Genomic DNA, 16191 nt, shown 5'->3' on the forward strand with positions numbered 1-16191 from the left:
GCTTCATTGGGGAAACAACTGGTTTATTTCCTCTCCTTTTTACCAACTCCATTGTTCTTTAGAGGTGCTAGTGGAACCATCAATCATTTTTGTTATAATCATTGCACATGTCTCAAAATTTATTTTACACTCATCACTACTTCAGAATTAAGGTAACTGTTAGATCTGGATCTTGTTGTTTAATGCCTTTCTAAAGAAGCACATCTATTTCTTTATCAAGAATTTGGGTTTACTCTATGACATAAATCACAGCAAAACTCTATAACATAAATCACAGCAAGATCCTTTTTGACCCAGCTCCTAGAGAAATGAAAATAAAAACAAAAATAAACAAATGGGACCTAATGAAACTTAAAAGCTTTTGCACAGCAAAGGAAACCATAAACAAGACCAAAAGACAACCCTCAGAATGGGAGAAATTATTTGCAAATGAAGCAACTGACAAAGGATTAATCTCCAAAATTTACAAACAGCTCGTGCAGCTCAATAACAAAAAAACAAACAACCCAATCCAAAAATGGGCAGAAGACCTAAATAGACATTTCTCCAAAGAAGATATACAGATTGCCAACAAACACATGAAAGAATGCTCAACATCATTAATCATTAGAGAAATGCAAATCAAAACTACAATGAGATATCATCTCACACCAGTCTGAATGGCCATCATCAAAAAATCTAGAAACAGTAAATGCTGGAGAGGGTGTGGAGAAAAGGGAACCCTCTTGCACTGTTGGTGGGAATGTAAACTGGTACAGCCACTATGGAGAACAGTGTGGAGATTCCTTAAAAAAACTAAAAATAGAACTACCATATGACCCAGCAGTCCCACTACTGGGCATATACCCTGAGAAAACCATAATTCAAAAAGAGTCATGTACCAAAATGTTCATTGCAGCTCTATTTACAATAGCTAGGATATGGAAGCAACCTAAGTGTCCATCATCGGATGAATGGATAAAGAAGATGTGGCACATATATACAATGAAATATTACTCAGCCATAAAGAGAGACAAAATTGAGTTATTTGTAGTGAGGTGGATGGAGTTAGAGTCTGTCATACTGAGTGAAGTAAGTCAGAAAGAGCAAAACAAATACAGTATGCTAACACATACATATGGAATCTAAGGAAAAAAAAAAGGTCATGAAGAACCTAGTGGCAAGATGGGAATAAAGACACAGACCTACTAGAGAATGGACTTGAGGATATGGGGAGGGGGAAGGGTAAGATGTGACAAAGTGAGAGAGTGGCATGGACATATATACACTACCAAACGTAAAATAGCTAGCTAGTGGGAAGCAACCGCATAGCACAGGGAGATCAGCTCGGTGCTTTGTGACCACCTAGAGGGGTGGGATAGGGAGGATGGGAGGGAGGGAGTTGCAAGAGGGAAGAGATATGGGAACATATGTATATGTATAACTGATTCACTTTGTTATAAAGCAGAAACTAACACACCATTGTAAAGCAATTATACTCCAATAAAGATGTTAAATAAAAAAAAAAGAATTTGTTTATATTTTGATTCTTCTAGTTCAGTATAACTGGTTTTCTTTGTAACCTTATGGATTTTTATCAGTTTTATTGAGATATAATTCATATATCATACAATTCACCCACTTAAAGTGTACAATTCTATAGTTGTTAGTATATTCACAGAGTTGTACATCTACCACCATGGTCTAATTTTGGAACATTTTCATCACCCCAAAAAGAAACCCCATACCCAGTAGCAGTCAGTCCCCATCCCCACCCCCCAACCCTAGACAGCTACTGATTTACTTTCTGTCTCTATAGATTTACCTGTTCTGGACATTGCATATAAATTAAATCTTACAATGTGTAGCCTTTTGTGTTTAGCTTCTTTCACTTAGCATAATGTTTTCAGAGTTCATCCACGTTGTAGCATGTGTCAGTATTTCATTTCCTTTCATTGCTGAAAAACATTCCATTGTATGGATATACCACATTTTGTTTATCCAGTCATCAGTTGATGGAAATGTGGATTGTTTCCACTTTTTGTCTATTATGAATAATTCTGCTTTGAACATTCACGTACAAGTTTTTGTGTAGACACGTGTTTCATTTCTCTTGGGTATATACTGAAGAGGGAAATTGCTGGACCACTTTGCATTACCACCAGCAGTGTATGAGTGTTCCAATTTCTCCACATCCTCTCCAACACTTTTTATTATCTGTCTTTATTATGGCAATTCTAGTGGGCATGAAGTGGTATCTTACTGTGGTTTTGATTCACATTTCCCTGATGGCTAATGATGTTGGACATTTTTTTTCTTGTGCTTATTCACCATATATGTATCTTCTTTGGAGAGATGTCTGTTCAAATTATTTGCCCATTCTTAATTGGGTTATTTATTTCTTTATTATTGAGTGGTAAGAATTCTTTATATAATCTGGATCATATATAGGATTTGCAAACATTTTCTCTGATTTTGTGGATTGTCTTTTCACATTCTTGATTGTGTTATTTGAAGCATAAAAGTTTTTAATTTTGATGAAGTTTAATTTATCTAAGAAACCATTACCTAGTTTAAGGTCATGAAGATTTATCCCCAATACTTCTTCTCAGAATTTTATAGTTTTAGCTCTTACATTTAGGTCTTAAATCTATTTTGAATTAATTTTTGTATATGGTGTGATATAGGGGTCCAACATCATTTTCTTGCATGTGGATATGTTACTGAATTGGTCGCCTGCACCCACGCCGGGGTCCTAGCCCAGGCCAAGTCCTGTTGTCTTGGCCAGGGAGGTTCTTTTTCTGATCGATTCGCCAGTAAGGAAACCGATGCTGAGACTGGAACAGCACAAGCTTTATTCAATAGCCAAAGAATGGGGAAGTGGGAACCTCGTTTGCAAATCAGCTTCTCAATCCAATTTGGGTGGAGACACCATATATATAGGAGGGTTGATGTAAAATGGAGGGAATTGGAAAGAGAGGGAGGAATATTCATGATTTATCTGAGAACAGAAGTGTGGTTTGGACCAGAACTGAGGCAACACTCCTTTTTAGTCCTTGTATGGGCTTTTCTGGTTGTTGTCATGGCAATTGTCAACTGTCAAGGCACTGGTGGGTGTGTCATTTAGCCTACTAATGTATTACAATGAGCATATCATGAGGCTCAAGGCCTACTGGAAGTCAAGTCTTCCACCATATTGGGCCTAGCTGGTTCTAACCAGTTCTTGTTTTTCTCTTTGCAGCTTCCTCCTGAAACTTAGGTAAGAGCACTTGGTTTCCATTCAAGGAAGGGACAGGGGTATGACTCTGGGGCAACAGCCTTGGTAACATATCCAGTTGCCCCAGTACCATTTGTTGAAAAAACTATACTTTCTCCACTTAATTATCTTGGCACCCTTGTTGAAGATTAATTGACTATAAATGTGAAAGCTTATTTCTGGACTCTCAATTCTCTTCCATTTACCTATATGTCTATCCTTATGCCAGTACCATAACATTTTGATTATTGTAGCTTTTTAGTAAGTTTTGAAATTGGGAAATGTGAGTTCTTCAACTTCATTCCTCTTTTCTTAAGATTGTTTTGGCTATTCTGGGTCCCTTGCATTTTTATATGAATTTTGGCATCAGCCTGTCAATTTCTGAGAAGAAAGTTGAGATTTTGATAGAGATTGCATTGAATTTATTGGTCAGTTTGGGGAGAACTGCCATCTTAACCATATTAAATCTTCTAATCTCTGAACATGTCTTTTGTGCTGGTCTCATCCTGTTCATAACCAATGTTGTGGCTTGACCTGCCCTGTGGTTCTTATGATTGCAAGATGCTCTCAGCAATAACCATCAGAAAAACTTTGAAGGAGACTAAGTTTTTTGCTTACAGGTCCTGGAAAATACACAGCACACCTGGGGCCACACAACAAGGTCAAGGGTTGGGGGAGAGAGAGACAGAGAGAAACACACACAGAGACAGAAAGGGGGAGAGGGAGACAGACAGACATACAGAGAGACAGAGAATGAGTGAGCAAGCCTAGCGGGCTGCTTTTATTGAAGGTGGGAACCTAGGGATTCTGGGGCTCACTCATTGGTGAATTTAAAATAGAAGAGGGGAATTTGAAGCTAGAGAAGAGAAAAAACAAGCAACCCAAATGGTCAGTTATCGAAATCAAGCAAGATTGCTAAAACAAAGGAGTAGGAACTGGGTTGGGGTGACTAGCAATGTGTTTTTTGAGGTAGCCATCTTTGAAGTGGGTGCCTCTTTGAAGTAGATGTCTGGGCAATCAAAGCTTAAGTCAGACATTTGCATTACAAAAAAGAGAAAATCCAAATGTCAGGACTTATACTACAACATGGTATGTCTTTCCATTTATTTAAGTCTTTCTTTTCAACAATGTTCTATAGTTATCAGAGTGTAACTTTTATATTTCTATTGTTATACTTATCCCTACGTTTTTTTTTTTTTAATAGAGCCATCAGTCTTGATCACTGTCAGTTCCTTTCTTACATATTTCAATTATGGCCTTGTAAGAGGGTGACCTCGTTAAGTCTCATCACTTTTACCTCCAAAATATTTCTTGAATTGGCATTTTCATCATAATTTCTATTATCACTGCCCAGGTTTGAGATCTCATCTATTGCCTAGATTACTAGAGTACGTTCCTAACTGGTCTCCCCATCTTCAATCTTGTTCCCTTCTACTTCACCCTCCATATAACCACCAGAGTGATTTATTTAAAATTTGATTCTAGATTACAGTTCTGGGTAAGATGGTTAAGTACTTGCTACTCTTTGTCTGTCACTGAGCACAATCATAAAACCTGGACAGAATTCATGGGACAGCTGTTTGAGAGTTCTGAAAAGTAAATAGCTGCAGGAAGATTGAAGAAGGACACCAGCATTTGAGAAGCCAACAAACAAATGGTGAGTTTCCCACTTCCCCCACCCCATTCCCCGACCTGAACTTAATGCATTTGGAAACCTGGAAGTGAGTACTGCACTACAGGCAGAGAACTCCAGGAGAAGCCCTCTAGTTCTTGCTTGAGAAGTGAGAGAAGGGGGGAAATCCTCCATTTTTCCCTTTATTTCTCTTCTCTCACATCCCAACCCTCAGGCAATCATGCAGTGGCAGCAACAGTGGCAGCAGTGAGAGCCTTCAGGAACCAATACTCTTGGAGAGGGGAACCCTTAGTCTCTGATGGAGCTCTGGCCACAAGAGAGCTGAGCCACACACTGTTGCTTTTTTATCTCTCTTTTCCCACTGCTCGTTTCCAGATGTGGCACTGCTGCAGAAGTGAACAATTTCCAACTGGAGGACTGAAAGGGAAGTCCCAGGAATTGAGTAGCACTGGGGAGACTGTGGAGAGGTAGGAGTTCAGGAAAGTGACCCCATAATGTTTTTTTGTTAATGAGCTCCTAGATACCCACCACTAACCTGTGCCTATGTTGATCAGATCCCAATGAGCATACCAAAGAACTGAGATAACAGGCATCCATCTAGATTCCAGACTGACCACTTAGTCACACACACACCAGACAGATCTGAATAACACTGCAAAAGCTTTGAAAACTGAACTGACATTGAACCATCAGCCCATGGAAGGCTGGTGGGAACGTGTGGCCTGAACCTAATCAGATTGACTGCTAAAGCAAAAACATAAATGTTTTCCATACAATTTAAGCAAGACTTAGAATTTTATAATGTCATATTCAAAATGTCCAGGATATACTCCAGTTTTACCAGGCATACAAAGAACCACGATCATCTCAAGTTGCATGGCAAAAGGCAATCAACAGATATTAACAAGAGGATGCAGATGTTGCACTTATCTGACAAAGACTTTAAATCAGCTACTATTAAAAACTCAAATGAACAGCACAAACACTCTTGGAACAAATGTTAAAATACAGATTCTAATTAGATAAATAGAAGATATAAACAAGTAGAAACCAAGTGGAAACTCAGAATTGAAAAATACAATAACTGAAATAAAAAAAAATACTCACTGGATGGGCTTAATAGCAGAAGTGAGATGTCAGGAAAGAGTCAATAAACTTGAAAGTAGATGAATAGAAATTATGTAATGTGAACAACAGAGAAAAAAAGATTAGAAAAAAAATAAACAGCACCTTAGGGACACATGAGGCAATGATAAAAGGTCTATCAGTCATGCCATTGGAGATCCAGAAGGAAAGGAGAAAGAAGCAGTGCTGAAAAAAAAAAAAACTTTGAAGAAACAATGGCTTGAAAAATTCCCAATTTTGGTGAAAGACACCAACCTACAGATTCAAGAAAGTGAGTAAATCCCTACCAGGATAAGCCAAAAGAAACCCATAGATAGATACATCATAAGAAAACCACTGAAAACTAAAGACAAAAAAATCTTGTAAGCATTCAGAGAGAAATGATGCATTATGTATAGGGGAACAATGATTTGAATGACTGCAGATTTCTCATCAGAAACTCTAGATCAGAAAGAAGCAACAAACAATTTTTCAGATGTTGAAAGATTTATCAATCCAGAGAATCCAGCAAAAAATACCCTTCAGGAATGAAGGTAAAATTTAAAACACAATTTTAGAAAAAGGAAAACTAAGAAAATTCATAGCAAGCAGACCTGCTGAAAAAGAATTGCTAAAGAAATTTCTTCATACAGAAGTGAAATGATACCAGAAGGGAGAGTGGAACATTACAAATGATGGAAGAACAGAGAAATGGTAAAAATCTGCGTAAATATAATAGAGTATTTTTCTTCTCCTGAGTTTTGATTGAAAGCGAATTACAGCATTTTCTGATGGGATTTTCAGTGTATGTAGATGTAATACATAAGGCAATGATAGCATAAAGTGGAGAGGGTAAAGGGCCCAAAATGCTGGAAAGGGTTTTACATTGCAATTAAAGTGGTAAAATATTGATTCTAAATAGACTGTGAAAAGTATGTGTTTTGTAATCCCTAGAGCAACTACTAAAAAAATTAGACAAAGAGATGTCAAAGTCACAATAAATAAATTAAAATTGGATACTAAAAAATGTTTAAATAATTCAAAAGAAGGCAGGAGAAGGGAAACAGGAATAATAATTCAGAGGAACCAAACAGAATATAAATAGTAAAATGGCAAACCTAAATCCAGTCATATCAATAATTTTATTAAATGGTCTAAACGCCAATGAAAAGACAAAAATTAAAATGGATTAAAAACACAACCCAACTGTATGTCACCTACAGAAACTCACTTCAAATATAATAGGTTGAGAGCAAAAGGACAAAAATAGATACCATTCAAAAATGAATGAGGAGGAGCTTCAAGATGGCGGAAGAGTAAGACGCGGAGATCACCTTCCTCCCCACAAATACATCAGAAATACATCTACATGTGGAACAACTACTACAGAACACCTACCTGAATGCTGGCAGAAGACCTCACACATGAAAAAGGCAAGAAACTCCTCACGTACCTGGGTAGGGCAACAGAAAAAAGAAAAAACAGACAAAAGAATAGGGACGGGACCTGCACCAGCGGGAGGGAGCTGTGAAGGAGGAAAGGTTTCCACACACTAGGAAGCCCCTTTGTGGGCGGAGACTGTGGGTGGCGGAGGGGGGAAGCCTCGGAGCCATGGAGGAGACCGCAGCAACAGGGGTGCGGAGGGCAAAGCAGAGAGATTCCCACAGAGAGGACCAGTGCCGACCAGCACTCACCAGCCCGAGAGGCTTGTCTGCTCACCCGCCGGGGTGGGCGGAGACTGGGAGCTGAGCCTCGGGCTTCGGATCGCAGGGAGAGGACTGGTGTTGGTGGCGTGAACACAGCCTGAAGGGGGATAGTGTGCCACAGCTAGCCAGGAGGGAGTCCGCGAAAAAGTCTGGACCTGTAGAAGAGACAAGAGACTTTTTCTTGCCTCTTTTCTTCCTGGTGCGTGAGGAGAGGGGATTCAGAGCGCCACTTAAAGGAGCTCCAGAGACTGGCGTGAGCCGCGGCTATCAGCACGGACCACAGAGATGGGCATGAGATGCTAAGGCTGCTGCTGCAGCCACCAAGAAGCCTGTGTGCAAGCACAGGTCACTATCCACACCTCCCCTCCCGGAGCCTGTGCAGCCCACCACTGCCAGGGTCCCGTGATCCAGGGACAACTTCCCCGGGAGAACGCATGGCACGCCTCAGGCTGGTGCAACATCATGGCGGCCTCTGACGCCACAGGCTCGCCCCGCATCCGTACCCCTTCCTCCCCCCGCCTGAGTGAGCCAGAGTCCCCGAATCAGCTGCTCACTTAACCCCATCCTGTCTGAGCAAAGAACAGATGCCCTCAGGCGACCTACATGCAGAGGTGGGTCCAAATCCAAAGCTGAACCCCGGGAGCTGTGCGAACAAAGAAGAGAAAGGGAAATCTCTCCCAGCAGCCTCAGGAGCAGCGGATTAAATCTCCACCATGAACTTGATGTACCCTGCCTCTGTGGAATACCTGAATACACAATGAATCATCCCAAATTGAGGAGGTGGACTTTGGGAGCAAAGATATATATATATATTTTCCCTTTTTCTCTTTTTGTGAGTGTGTATGTGTATGCTTCTGTGTGTGATTTTGTCTGTATAGCTTTGCTGTTACCATTTGTCCATTTTTTTTTTACTTAAAAATTTTTTTCTTAATAATTACTTTTTATTTCAATAACTTTATTTTATTTTATTTTACTTTATTTTATTTTAGCTTCTTCTTTCTTTTCCTCTCCCTTTTATTCTGAGCCATGTTGAGGGCAGGCTCTTGGTGCTCAAGCCAGGCGTCAGGGCTGTGCCACTGAGGTGGGAGAGCCAAGTTCAGGACACTGGTCCACAAGAGACCTCCCAGCTCCATGTAAAATCAAACGGTGAAAATCTCCCAGAGATCTCCATCTCAACACCAAGACCCAGCTCCACTCAACGACCAGCAAGCTACAGTGTTGGACACCCTATGCCAAACAACTAGCAAGACAGGATCACAACCCCATCCATTAGCAGAGATGCTGCCTAAAATCATAATAAGGTCAAAGACACTCCAAAACACACCAGCAAATGTGGACCTGCCCACCAGAAAGACAAGATCCAGCCTCATACACCAGAACACAGGCACTAGTCCCCTCCACCAGGAAGCCTACACAAGCCACTGAACCAACCTTAGCCACTGGGGACAGACACCAAAAACAACGGGTACTACAAACCTGCAGCCTGCGAAAAGGAGACCCCAAACACAGTAAGTTAAGTAAAATGAGAAGACAGAGAAACACACAGCAGATGAAGGAGCAAGGCAAAAACCCACCAGACCTAAAAAATGAAGAGGAAATAGGCAGTCAACCTGAAAAAGAATTCAGAATAATTATAGTAAAGATGATCCAAAATCTTGGAAATAGAATGGAGAAAATACAAGAAACGTTTAACAAGGACCTAGAGGAACTAAAGAGCAAACAAACAGTGATGAACAACAGAATAAATGAAATTAAAAATTCTCTAGAAGGGAACAAGAGCAGAATAACTGAGGCAGAAGAACGGATAAGTGACCTGGAAGATAAATTATTGGAAATAACTACTGTGGAGCAGGATAAAGAAAAAAGAATGAAAAGAATTGAGGACAGTCTCAGAGACCTCTGGGACAACATTAAATGCACCAACACTCGAATTATAGGGGTCCCAGAAGAAGAAGAGAAGAAGAAAGGGACTGAGAAAATGTTTGAAGAGATTATAGTTGAAAACTTCCCTAATATGGGAAAGGAAATAGTTTATCAAGTCCAGGAAGCACAGAGTCCCATACAGGATAAATCCAAGGAGAAACATGCCACGACACATATTAATCAAAATATCAAAAATTAAATACAAAGAAAATATTAAAAGCAGCAAGGGAAAAACAACAAGTAACACATAAGGGAATCCCCATAAGGTTAACAGCTGATCTCTCAGCAGAAACTCTGCAAGCCAGAAGGGAGTGGCAGGACATATTTAAAGTGATGAAGGAGAAAAACCTACATCCAAGATTACTCTACCCAGTAAGGATCTCATTCAGATTTGACGGAGAAATTAAAAGCTTTACAGACAAGCAAAAGCTAAGAGAATTCAGCACCACCAAATCAGCCTTACAACAAATGCTAAAGGAACTTCTCTAGGCAGTAAACACAAGAGAAGGAAAAGACCTACAATAATAAACCCAAAACAATTAAGAAAATGGTAATAGGAACATACATATTGATAATTACCTTAAATGTAAATGGATTAAATGCTCCAACCAAAAGACATAGACTGGCTGAATGGATACAAAAAGAAGATCCGTATATATGTTGTCTACAGGAGACCCACTTCAGACCTAGCGTCACATACAGACTGAAAGTTAGGGGATGGAAAAAGATAGTCCATGCAAATGGAAATCAAAAGAAAGCTGGAGTAGCAATTCTCATATCAGACAAAATAGACTTTAAAACAAAGACTATTACAAGAGATGAAGAAGGACACTACATTATGATCAAGGGATCAATCCAAGAAAAAGATATAAAAATTGTAAATATTTATGCACCCAACATAGGAGCACCTCAATACATAAGGCAAATACTAACAGCCATAAAAGGGGAAATTGATGGTAACACAATCATAGTAGGGGAATTTAACACCCCACTTTCACCAATGGAGAGATCACCCAAAATGAAAATAAAGAAGGAAACACAAGCTTTAAGTGATACATTAAACAAGATGGAATTAACTGATATTTATAGGACATTCCATCCAAAAACAACAGAATACACATTCTTCTCAAGTGCTCAGGGAACATTCTCCAGGATAGATCATATCTTGGGTCACAAATCAAGCCTTGGTAAATTTAAGAAAATTGAAATCGTATCAACTATCTTTTCTGACCACAATGCTATGAGACTAGATATCAATTAGAGGAAAAAATCTGTAAGAAATACAAACACATGGAGGCTAAACAATGCACTACTTAATAACCAAGAGATCACTGAAGAAATCAAAGAGGAGATCAAAAAATACCTAGAAACAAATGCCAATGAAAACACAATGAACCAAAACCTATGGGATGCAGCAAAAGCAGTTCTAAGAGGGAAGTTTATAGCAATACAATCCAACCTTAAGAAACAAGAAACATCTCAAATAAACAACCTAACCTTACACCTAAAGCAATTCAAGAAAGAAGAACAAAAAAATCCCAGTTAGCAGAAGGAAAGAAATCATAAATATCAGATCAGAAATATATGAAAAAGAAATGAAGGAAACGATAGCAAAGATCAATAAAAGTAAAAACTGGTTCTTTGAGAAGATAAACAAAATTGATAAACCATTAGCCAAACTCATCAAGAAAAAAAGGGAAGAGACTCAAATGAATAGAATTAGAAATGAAAAAGGGGAAGTAACAACTGACACTGCAGAAATACAAAGGATCATGAGAGATTACTACAAGCAACTCTATGCCAATAAAATGGACAACCTGGAAGAAATGGACAAATTCTTAGAAATGCACAACCTTCCGAGACCTAACCATGAAGAAATAGAAAATATGAACAGACCAATCACAAGCACTGAAATTGAAACTGTGATTAAAAATCTTCCAACAAACAAAAGCCCAGGACCAGATGGCTTCACAGGTGACTTCTATCATACATTTAGAGAAGAGCTAACACCTATCCTCCTCAAACTCTTCCAAAATATAGCAGAGGGAGGAACACTGCCAAACTCATTCTATGAGGCCACCATCATTCTGATACCAAAAACAGACAAAGAAGTCACAAAGAAAGAAAACTACAGGCCAATATCACTGATGAACATAGATGCAAAAATCCTCAACAAAATACTAGCAAACAGAATCCAACAGCACATTAAAAGGATCATACTCTATGATCAAGTGGAGTTTATCCCAGGAATGCAAAGATTCTTCAATATAGGCAAAATAATCAACGTGATGCACCGTATTAACAAACTGAAGGAGAAAAACCATATGATCATCTCAATAGATGCAGAGAAAGCTTTCAACAAAATTCAACACCCATTTATGATAAAAACCCCGCAGAAAGTAGGCATAGAGGGAACTTTCCTCAACATAATAAAGGCCATATATGACAAACCCACAGCCAACCTCGTCCTCAATGGTGAAAAACTGAAACCATTTCCACTAAGATCAGCAACAAGACAATGTTGCCCACTCTCACCACTATTATTCAACATAGTTTGGGAAGTTTTAGCCACAGCAATCAGAGAAGAAAAAGAAATAAAAGGAATCGAAACTGGAAAAGAAGAAGTAAAGCTGTCACTGTTTGCAGATGACATGACACTATACAGAGAGAATCCTAAAAATGCTACCAGAAAACTAGTAGAGCTAATCAATGAATTTGGTAAAGCAGCAGGATACAAAATTAATGCACAGCAATCTCTTGTATTCCTATACACTAATGATGAAAAATCTGAAAGTGAAATTAAGAAAACACTCCCATTTACCATTGCAACAAAAAGAATAAAATAATTAGGAATAAAACCTTCCTAAGGAGACAAAAGACGTTTATGCCGAAAATTATAAGACTCTGATGAAAGAAATTTAAGGTGTTACTAATAGATGGATATACCATGTTCTTGGATTGGAAGAATCAACATTGTGAAAATGACTCTACTACCCAAAGCAATCTACAGATTCAATGCAATCCCTATCAAACTACCACTGGCATTTTTCACAGAACTAGAACCAAAAATTTCACAATTTGTATGGAAACACAGAAGACCCCGAATAGCCAAAGCAATCTTGAGAAAGAAAAGCGGAGCTGGAGGAATCAGGCTCCCTGACTTCAGACTCTACTACAAAGCTACAGTAATCAAGACAGTATGGTACTGGCACAAAAACAGAAATATAGATCAATGGAACAGGATAGAAAGCCCAGAGATAAACCCACGCACATATGGACACCTTATCTTTGACAGAGGTGGCAAGAATATACAATGGAGAAAAGACAGCCTCCTCAATAAGTGGTGCTGGGAAAACTGGACAGCTACATGTAAAAGACTGAAATTAGAACACTCCCTAACACCATACACAATAATAAACTCAAATGGATTAAAGACCTAAATGTAAGGCCAGACACCATCAAACTCTTAGAGGAAAACATAGCAGAACACTCTATGACATAAATCACAGCAAGATTCTGTTTGACCCATCTCCTAGAGAAATGGAAACAAAAACAAAAATAAACAAATGGGACCTAATGAATCTTAAAAGCTTTGCACAGCAAAGGAAACCATAAACAAGATGAAAAGACAACTCTCAGAATGGGAGAAAATATTTTCAAATGAAGCAACTGACAAAGGATTAATCTCCAAAATTTACAAGCAGCTCATGCAGCTTAATATCAAATAAACAAACAACTCAATCCAAAAATGGGCAGAAGACCTAAATAAACATTTCTCCAAAGAAGATATACAGATCGCCAACAGACACATGAAAGGATACTCAACACCACTAATCATTAGAGAAATGCAAATCAAAACTACAATGAGTTATCACCTCACACTGTTTAGAATGGCCATCATCAAAAAATCTACAAACAATAAATGCTGGAGAGGGTGTGGCAAAAAGGGAACCCTCTTGCACTGTTGGTGGGAATGTAAATTGATACAGCCACTATGGAGAACAGTATGGAGGTTCCTTAGAAAACTTAAAATAGAACTACCATATGACCCAGCAATCCCACTAACTGGGCATATTCCCAGAGAAAACCATAATTCAAAAAGAGATGTACCACAATGTTCATTGCAGCTCTATTTACAATAGCCAGGATATGGAAGCAACCTAAGTGTCCATCAACAGATGAATGGATAAAGAAGATGTGGCACATATATACAATGGGATATTACTCAGCCATAAAAAGAGACGAAATTGAGTTATTTGTAGTGAGGTGGATGGACCTAGGGTCTGTCATACAGAGTGAAGTACGTCAGAAAGAGAAAAACAAATACCGTATGCTAACCCATATATATGGAATCTAAGAAGAAGAAAAAAAAATTGGCCATGAAGACCCAGGGGCAAGATGGGAATAAAAACGCAGACCTACTAGAGAATGGACTTGAGCATACGGGGAGGGGGAATGGCAAGCTGGGACAAAGTGAGAGAGTGGCATGGACATATATACACTACCTAACGTAAAATAGGTAGCTAGTGGGAAGCAGCCGCATAGCACAGGGAGATCAGCTCGGTGCTTTGTGACCACCTAGAAGGGTGGGATAGGGAGGGTGGGAGGGAGGGAGATGCAATAGGGAAGAGAGATGGGGACATATGTATATGTATAACTGATTCACTTTGTTAAAAAGCAGAAACTAACACACCATTGTAAAGCAATTATACTACAATAAAGATATTAAAAAGAAAAAAAAATGAATGAAAAGCCTTAAAAAAGAATGAAATGTTGCCATTTGCAACAACATGTATAGACCTGGAGGGTATTATGCTTAATGAAATAAGTCAGACAGAGAAAGACAAATACTGGATGTTATCACTTATATGTTGGAATCTAAAAAAATTAATGAATATAACAAAACAGAAACAGACTCACAGATATAGAGAAGAAACTAGTGTTTACCAGTGGGGAGATGGAAGAGGGGAGGGCAACATAAAGGTAAGGGGTTAAGAGGTACAAACTACTTTGTATAAAATAAGTAAGCTCCAAGGATATATTGTACAGCACAGGGAATATAGGTAATATTTTATAATAACTTTATTGAAGTATAACCTATAAAAATATTGCATCACTATGTTGTACACCTGAAACTAATATAATATTGTAAATCAACTATACTTCAATTAAAAAAAAACCAGAAAAAAACTAATGTAAAAAAATTGAAATGGCTATATTAACATCAGACAAAATGGACTTCAGAGGAAAGAAATTGCCAGGGGTAAAGAGCAACATTATATATTGATAAAAGGGTCAATTCACCAAGAAGACCTAATAATTCTAAATGTATTTGCTCCTAATAACAGAAGTTCAAAATTCAAGAAGCAAACCTTGACAGAGCAGAGAGAAGTGGAAAAAATCTATAATTATAGTTTTAGTAATTGATGGAAATAAGCAGACAGAATAAGAAAGTATATTGAAGAAATGAACAACAACATCAATCAACTGAATCCAACTGATATTTTACTCCACCCAACGACAGCAGGAATACACATTCTCTTAAGTGCATGTGGAACATTCACCAAGATAGACCATATCCTAGGTCATAAAGCAAGCCTTAACCAATTAAGAATAATTGAACTCATACAGAATGTGTTCTCTAGTCACAATGGAATTAAACTAGAAATCAGTAACAGAAAAATAATAGTAAAATTTCCAGACACTTGGAAATTAAATAATATACTTCTAAATAATCTATGTGTCAAAGAAATGTCCGAAGAGTGATTAGAAATATTTTGAACAGAATGAAAATGAATCAAAATTAGTTGAATACAGCAAAAGCAGTGATTTGAGGGCACTGTATAGCATTAAAAGCTCATATTAGAAAACAAGAAAGATCTGAAATCAATAACTTAAGCTTCCACCTTAAACTAGAAAAAGAACTAAATAAATCAAGCAGAAGGAAAGAAACAGCAACAATCAATGAAATAGGAAACAAGAAAAAATAGAGAAAAACCAATGAAACCCAAAACCGCTTCTTTGCAAAGATCAGTAAAATTTGTAAATTTCTAGCCAGGCTAAACAAAGAAAAATGAGAGAAGATTCAAATCATCAATATCAGGAATGAAAGAGGGGAAATCACTACAGACTTCATATTCATTAAAAGGCTATTAAGGGAATACTAAGAAAAACTCTATGCACATAAATTTGCCAACTTAGATGAAATGGACCAATTCCCTGAGAACTACAAACTCCCAAATGTCATCCAGATAAAATAGATAACCTGAGTAGTCCTATAACTAATATAGAAATTGAATTCATAGTTGAAAACCTCCCCCCAGAGAAGTCTCCATTATCAGGTGGTTTCACTGGTGAATTCTACCAAACATTTAAAGAAGAATTAACACCAATTCTACACTACCTCTCCAGAAAACAGAAAAGGGAACACTTCAACCCATTTTTCAAGGCTAGCTTTATCCATATAACCAAAACCAGACAAAGACAGTATAAAAAAAGAAAATTACAGATCGGTATCTCTCATAAACAGAGACTCAAGATCCTTAACAAATCCAATCCAGAAATAGTATGACTCAAACAAATGAAGTTCA

The sequence above is a fragment of the Balaenoptera ricei genome, chromosome X, assembly GCF_028023285.1.
Source record: "Balaenoptera ricei isolate mBalRic1 chromosome X, mBalRic1.hap2, whole genome shotgun sequence".
Taxonomy (NCBI): domain Eukaryota; kingdom Metazoa; phylum Chordata; class Mammalia; order Artiodactyla; family Balaenopteridae; genus Balaenoptera; species Balaenoptera ricei.